Source organism: Dermochelys coriacea, chromosome 1 (genome assembly GCF_009764565.3).
Source record: "Dermochelys coriacea isolate rDerCor1 chromosome 1, rDerCor1.pri.v4, whole genome shotgun sequence".
Classification (NCBI taxonomy): Eukaryota; Metazoa; Chordata; order Testudines; family Dermochelyidae; genus Dermochelys; species Dermochelys coriacea.
This window is the reverse complement of record NC_050068.2, coordinates 125,545,134-125,552,641: the sequence shown is the minus strand read 5'-3', so window position 1 is coordinate 125,552,641 and position 7,508 is coordinate 125,545,134. Positions and strand designations below refer to the sequence as shown.

The window sequence follows — 7,508 nt, the reverse complement described above, 5'->3', positions numbered from 1 at the left end:
GGGTCTCCGTCCCGGCCACAGTGGCACACACCTGGGAGGCGGGGGCACGCCCAGCTTTGCCCTGGTCGGTGGCAAGCGGCGGGGGGGGGGCACCCCTGGGCCAGCCTCTCCGCTCCTAGTCCCAGCAGCAGGTGGCCCATGAAGCATATGGGCGGCGGGGACGTCAATTGAAGCGGGGCGGGCGGGAATCCCATTGCGCGCCACCCGCTCGTTCGGGTCACGGCAATGGCAGAGGTTTCCCTGCTGCGCGGGGCTGGGGGAGAAGGGGCGCAGCCGAGGCGAGGGGAGGACGGGGCGAGCAGGGGGAGGGAGCGAGGGGCGGGAAGGCTCTGCTGGGCGGAATACTAAATCAGCCGGCTTCCCAGTGTGCAGCAGCCCCGCGGCCGGCGCTGCAGACACCCCCGCCCCCCGCGAGCCCCGGCTCTCACCCGCACAGCGCCAGGGGAAAGCGCCGTGCTCCCGCCCCTTGCACCCCGCCCCCCTTCGATGGCTTTCATCAGAGACCCTCCCAGGAGCCCGGCCTTTCCACCCCCGCCCCCTCCCCCTCCGGGCTGTCTCCGCGCCGAAGTTTGAACGCCCCGGCTCTGCCGCTGCCGCTCCCGCCCCCTCCTGGGCGAGGGCCGCTGGAGCCCCGGCGGCGCCCATGGCCGGATTAGCCGCTTCGCTCCACTCGCCCGCTCTGGCCCCTCTTCCTCCCAGCGGAGCGCTGATCTTCCCTGCCGGAGAGCCGCAGCGGGGGCATGTGAGCGCCGCGCCGTGTCCCGTGCCCTGAGCTTCTCCCTGGCCGCACTCGCACACGCTCGAAGAAGGAGAAGAAGAAGCCCGTTGCTAAAGCGCTGTCGACTCGGCACGAACCAATGCAGAGGCACCACCGGTTTTAGTGGGGGCTGCTGCTGGCCTGGCACGGGGGGCTGGGGGGCTTCTGCCAGAGGCCGTCAGGATCGTTGCGATTCCTAACCCCGCTCCTCTCCTCCGGCTGCGGCTCCTGCTGGGTGACATGCAGTCCCTCATTTCTCCTGTGACCAAGGCTATTCTGGTAGCTTTGTTCATCTTTGCCATCCTCCTGATCCTCTATGTGATTCTCTGGTACATCTGCCGAGACGTGGATTGCGACCACGGAATCTGAGCTGGGATGCTGGGCAACGGCTTAACATAACAAGTCACAGACACACACAAGCCAAACCAAAACCGAAGCCAGCCAAAAGAGCCCAGGGGAGAGAACCACGATCGAGGCACAACCTGAAACTGACCTTCAGAGATCAGGGTGACCCGGTGAGTTTCCACTGCTCTTGTGTACAAATGCGGGCGGGGGGGGGGGGGGAGAGATAAGGAGAGAAGAAAGAACTTCTTGTGCTTAATTAAGCAATGATTGTACAACAAAACCTTCCCGCTGCACTTCTGATCTCAGAAAGTACTGCAATGTCAGATTGCCTGGACTGCCTTCCGCCGCTGTTTCATGGGTGAATACAGGCACCGAAAATAAATGGTCCCTTTGGTTTTTCCCAAACTTGTGCGGACAATGTTTTCTGTCATTTTTATTCCGAGAACATTTCTATTTCACGGGGTCTTTCCGCTTAGCCTGGTCTTGCTAGGTCCATCGTTTCTGTTTGATCGCGGGGCACTGTAGATATCTACAATAGTACCGAACTATAATAGGATCCATGCCTTTATCTTTGTTGCGAGAACTCCTTTTCAAAAATGCGTCTGGTTGATGGTAGTAGGGAAAAGGCTGGAAGGAAAGTGAGACTGATGTGGTGGTGCCTTTTGCAGCCCCACATTGGTATGCAGGAGGTAGCTGCAGCGCTAAACAGACCATATAGGTGAGCCCATGCGATAGAAAAGCAAACGCTTCGTCAATTTGAAGGAGAAAATCAAGGAAGTAATTGAAAATTAGGGAGAACATATGTATTATCAAGAGGGCAAAAGTACACGCGTTTCATGGCGAAAACACGAGGTTTTTTCCTCTTTTTTTCTTTATTTCTTCATTCTTCCCCCACTTTGTAATAGATTTACCAAAAGAAAAAAAAATGTGCACTGTAAATTCTGAATGGCAAAAACATTTGCTTTGGTTCCCCACGTTACCCCGCGCAAGAGGGTCAATGGCTAAGGGTTAAACACCAAGCAAACCCAGCAGTCTCCGAATATGTTGATAAAATATGTAATCGCAGAATCGGTGAGTGTATATTTGAGGGGCACAGAGAACACTACAGGAAACACATCCTGCGCTATTTTCCACACCTGCATGATTTTCATCCCTTGATTGCTATTGCTATTATTGTTGTATTTTGTTTTGCTGCAGGGTGCTATAATACTGGGGCAGCAGCATATTTAAAGGCCTAGATACATTATCATTAAAAATGAGAAGCCCTTTAGAAATGAAAACGGTACTAAACATTCAGACTGTGATGTTTCTGTCCTTGACCGAATAGCGTTGAAGAATGCGAGTACACTGCTAACTAGAGTATGTATTCCCTCTGACTGGGATATAGTCTGATTCTGTGTGTGTGTGTGTCTATGTCTGTGTATGCTGGGGAGTAAGAGAAAACTGAATTTGTTTCTTAAAGAAAAGATACACAAGTGTAGTCAAATGCAACTGCAATTCAAGGTGATTTGACACTGTATGTCGGTGATGGCAAGATTACTCTTAAGAACGTAAGAATGGCCCTACTGGGTCAGACCAAAGGTCCATCTAGTCCAGTGTCCTGTCTTCTGACAGTGGCCAGTGCCAGGTGCCGCAGAGGGGATGAACAGAACCGGTAATCAAGTGATTCATCCCCTGTCGCTCATTCCCAGCTTCTGGCAAACAGAGGTAGGGATACCATACTCTTACAACAGAATTCTTATTTGAATGGCAATCTGTTGCAAAGATCCTGTTTTAAAGTGGACTCCTTTTTCATTTTCAGTTGTGCTTATATTCAAATTGCATCTCAAAGATCTCCAGATCTGGGTAGTGGATCCCTCTGGACATTACCCTTAACGGATCCTACTAATGTGATTATAGCAACAGTGACATCAGTGTTTACTTGCCTTGCAACTACAGTAGCAATGCATTTGTTTACTTTGCTCACACACACAGTGAAATGTCTGTTGCACAACAATTCTGAACAGCAAAAAGATCATAAATGCATTTTAAATGGTGATGGGTATGTTTTTCACATGCATCTAATTATTTAGAAATAAAACAATCCCCCACCACCTCCCCCTAAACCCCTCCTCATTTAAATATTGCAGTTTCACTACTAAATAAACTAATTCCTACCTAAGTTGCAAAGAGCTCTTCATACTTTAACATGCCAAGCCATGTTACATGTCCCCTCCAAATGACAGCAATGCACACATTCTGCCTAAACCACAAATGGAGAAAAAAATAATTCAATCAAATTATAATAACTCTGTGATTTAATGTTAATTATTTTACAGCAAATCAATGTCTAAATCAGTCACATGCAAGGTAGGACAGAGTGGGGCAGATTAAAAAGTTTAGTGGCATCTGTGTTAAATATGAATATATGTGTGCATAGATAATAAATATTGAGTTCAGATACCATTATTAATTTGCCATGTTTTATAACATATATGTTTTATAACATAGCCAGTGTTAATCAGCCTCATATTTGTAGAGGCTCTAAAAAGCATTGTTGTCTTAGATTTATAGTTGCACTATTCAAAATCACTAACTACATTTAGGAGCTATTCTTGTTGTCTATTATAATGTATTAACTGATGATAGATTACAAGCAACATCCTAAGAACATGAAAGTCACTCTTGCTATTTCTACAGTCTGACAGAGGGTGAAATCCTGGCGTCATTGAAGTCATTGGGAGTTTTACCATTGACTTCAATGAAACCAGAAGTTCACCCCAAATATGTTTGTTATTGGAAGGAATAACTGCAACTGAGAGAACTGTCAAAAGGTTGCGGGGGGGAGGGCGGGAGGGAGGGAGGAAGTAGTGGAAAACCTAAGAGGGATTTATTTTTTTGCTGGAAAGTCAGGAGAAAGTTTGATTTCCATTTTAGTTTTTTGCTAGCAAAAGGCACCATGGCCTTCCTTTTTCTATTCACCTAATCTAGCAGTCATTACCAAATTGTTCTCTCCCTGTGTTTTCCTATTTTCCCCCAAACTGACATCTAAATATTAATTTGTTACTGACTGAGATATTAAGTATATTGAAATGAGATGGATAAGAAGTAAGGCACAGACCCTCAAAAGTATCGAGACATCTAACTTCCATCCATTTCAATAGGGGAATTAGGTGTCTAAATATGTTTGAGGATCTGGGGGATAACTCCATATTTATCAAGCCTATAATACAGCTCTTACAACTTCATGATTAGTACTAAAGAACTCCTCCCTGATTGTTGGCTAAGGTTCTGATTATGTTCCCATTGAAGCCAAAGGAAACGTTACCGTATTACAAAAGCTGTAGTGTCATATGTTAGAAGTGTGTCATTATCTAAACAGAAGTTTAATATGCTATAGAAACAATTTTTTAAAATAAGGATATTTTGATACATCACCTAGTTTGTATAAACATATTTTGAAAATTATCATACATTTTACAGTGAAAGTACAAATGTTACTGAATTTTACAGTTTACCTATTACAACAGGGTAGCATGAGTGGCATGGTCCCAGGAACACCAGAGTTCTAATCTCTCACTCAGGCTTGCTTTATATCTTTGGACAAATGACTTAGGACCCTACACAACATTCTTTACTCACTCCTTATCCAAGAAAAACCCAATTCAAGTCTATGGGAATTTTGCTTGAAAATGGAGGCGCCTGAGTAAGCACTTAACCTTTTGGTTTTGCCAGCTCTTGGTTTCCTTTTCTGTAAAATGGGGTTAATGTGGGCCAGATTTTCTGTGGTGTGCTCATTTAGCATTGCCTGCATAATCTGGTTCTATAGCTGTTTTAACAAACCCATTAAGGATCATCCAAGTGTAAAGTGATCAGGATGGAAGCACTGAGTTAGCTTAGGGGATTTAATGCCATTCCCTTCCCTTATCTGGCAGAGCAGGGAAAAGGGGCCAGGACCAGAAGAAACAATGTATGGCCAGGATGCCTCTATATCAGGGGTTCTCAAACTGGGGGTCGTGACACCTCAGGGGGTCACAAGGTTATTATGTGGGGGGTCGTGAGCTGTCAGCCTCCACCCCAAGACCCGCTTTGCCTCCAGCATTTATAATAGTGTTAAATATAAAAAAAGTGTTCTTAATTTATAAGGGGATCACACATATAGGCTTGCTGTGTGAAAGGGGTCATAAGTACAAAAGTTTGAGAATCACTGCTCTATATCATACCAATCCTCAGCTGTGTTTTTGGGCCCCTGTGGCCATTGCAGTCATGTGCAAATTGGAACAGCAGGATTGGAAGACAGCAAAAGTGAATGTAAAGCCACTGTTGCACAGTTCCAGCCCCCAATTTACTTATGGGTTTGACACAGGAACCATTTAGTGAAATTCTGTGGTCTGTGTTATGCAGGTCAGACAATATGACCATAAGGGCCCCTGGTGGCTTTAAAATGTACAAACACATGCATTCTGACAAGCATGTAGTTTTATTTGAGGATCTGGCTCTATATATTTATAACCTGGCTCATGGGGGATTGTGAATATTAATTAGGTAATGCTTGCAGAGCAATTTGAAAATGCAGAAGGGCCATCTAAATGCCAAATATTCTTATTCATGGGAGTAGAGTGTCACGTGCTCAGATATATCTATGGCACATTACATCTGCATCCTATTCTCCTTCTTCAACACTAATAATGATGCTGCCCTAATAATGTTAGTAAAAAGCCGACATGGCTATACAGTATTCTAAAATGTACCTATAAGTTAGATCACCTCTTACTGAAGTCCCACATCAGTTATATACCACTGCTTACTTTTCTGGTGTGTTCTCTACATACCAAATAGTTCAATACTGCTCCACAGAGGGAACATTTGATAAAAAGTAGTTGAAAAGTTGTACTGCCATTTCTGAGCAGGTAAAGAATAGCTAACATTTTCAGTTTCTTTGATAACTTTTTGTTTGTTTGTTTGTTTGTTCTCTGCTTTTTCTCCTAAGGTATAATATTTTGAGCTTCGACTGCTTAGGACATACTTTGAAGAAAACTGCACAAATTGATTTTCCTAAAGTGTGCTAGTAAAGTGATAAGAATATTGGAGAGCTTTCCATACAAATCTGCACTACAATATTTGCACTAACTTTATAAAGATAACTTTATATTTTTATTTGTAGTAAACTGCTTTTCGTTGTTCAAGTAGAGATCCTTTAAAGTAAAATAGCTTTCTTGGTGTAGCATTCTGTTTTCTGTCTATGTTCTAATGTGTAGCATATAGCTACAGAGTGGTACCTTATAGATACTAGGGCCCAGATTTTTAAAGATATTTATATGCCTAATAGGATTATCAAAAGTATCCAGGTGTCTAAAACTCATTTAATTCAATGGGTGTTAGGCACTTAGGTGCTTTTGAAAATTCCAGGAGCCACCTAAAAACATTTAAAAATCTGATCCTAAGTGAAAAGATTTGGGTTTAGTCCTGCATACACTGTCTGCGGTTGAGAATTATGTCTCTAATTCGGATACTTTGTTATGGTATTGTGGAATCCTGGAAATACTCTTTGGTGTTACAGCATGTTATCGTTAACAAACTTAGATACAAAGGGGGCATATACTAACAGAGTGATTTTTTTAAAAATATAATGAATTTGAATCATAGTTGGGGTTTGGATTAGTGAGACACAGGGGTGGAAAAGTTTCAGAGTAGCAGCCGTGTTAGTCTGTATTCGAAAAAGAAAAGGAGTACTTGTGGCACCTTAGAGACTAACAAATTTATTTGAGCATAAGCTTTCGTGAGCTACAGCTCACTTCATGGAAAAGATTGCCTGATTTTGTGTTTGTAAAAGAGAGAGAAATAAATGGAAAGAGAGAGCAGAGAAGAATATAGCATCAAGAGGAAAGTAGAGAGACTCCAGGGAATTCAAATTCTGAAAAGCGCAGCTAATGTAGAGCAGAGTGCCAGTCTCAAAGGACATGAATTGTTACTTCCGTTTAAAAAAGTATTTTTTAGATAACTATGGGATTGAGATAGAAATCCATATCTCTACAGCTACCTGAGATTCTTTATATGAATGCCTTTGTTCATTTAGGCTTGAAATTCATGTCTGTTTTAGCTCACCTATACATACATGCACTTAACACTGGTAGTGTTGCAGCTACTTCACAGAGAATAAAAGAAAGAAGATATTATACAATGGCACTTTAAATGAAATACACTCATGAAGGGAATACATACATTGTAAACATACTATCCTCTTTCTTTAAAAAATGAGTATAGATTCCATTTGGTACACAAAAACGTTGGTTGGTAGTCCATCGCTGATGATGATGATATTGTCACAATTCTCATCTATAACTATGCATCTGACTCTGATGCAGAGCTGGCCTCACTGAGGACATGGAAGTCCATATCTATGATATTTGATGATGCAGCTTTGTGG

At 43.3% G+C, this 7,508-nt stretch overlaps 1 protein-coding gene across 1 annotated transcript in view; it reads left to right on the top strand.

Annotated features, from left to right (window-relative positions):
• Positions 1 to 536: 536 nt before the first annotated feature.
• ZBED1 (zinc finger BED-type containing 1) overlaps positions 537 to 7,508 on the top strand; it is a 78,139-nt gene continuing 71,167 nt past the window's right edge. The window contains exon 1 of the mRNA XM_043497723.1: positions 537 to 1,272. The gene's annotated coding sequence lies outside the window, so the exon portion shown is untranslated. The remainder of the gene's footprint in view (positions 1,273 to 7,508) is intronic.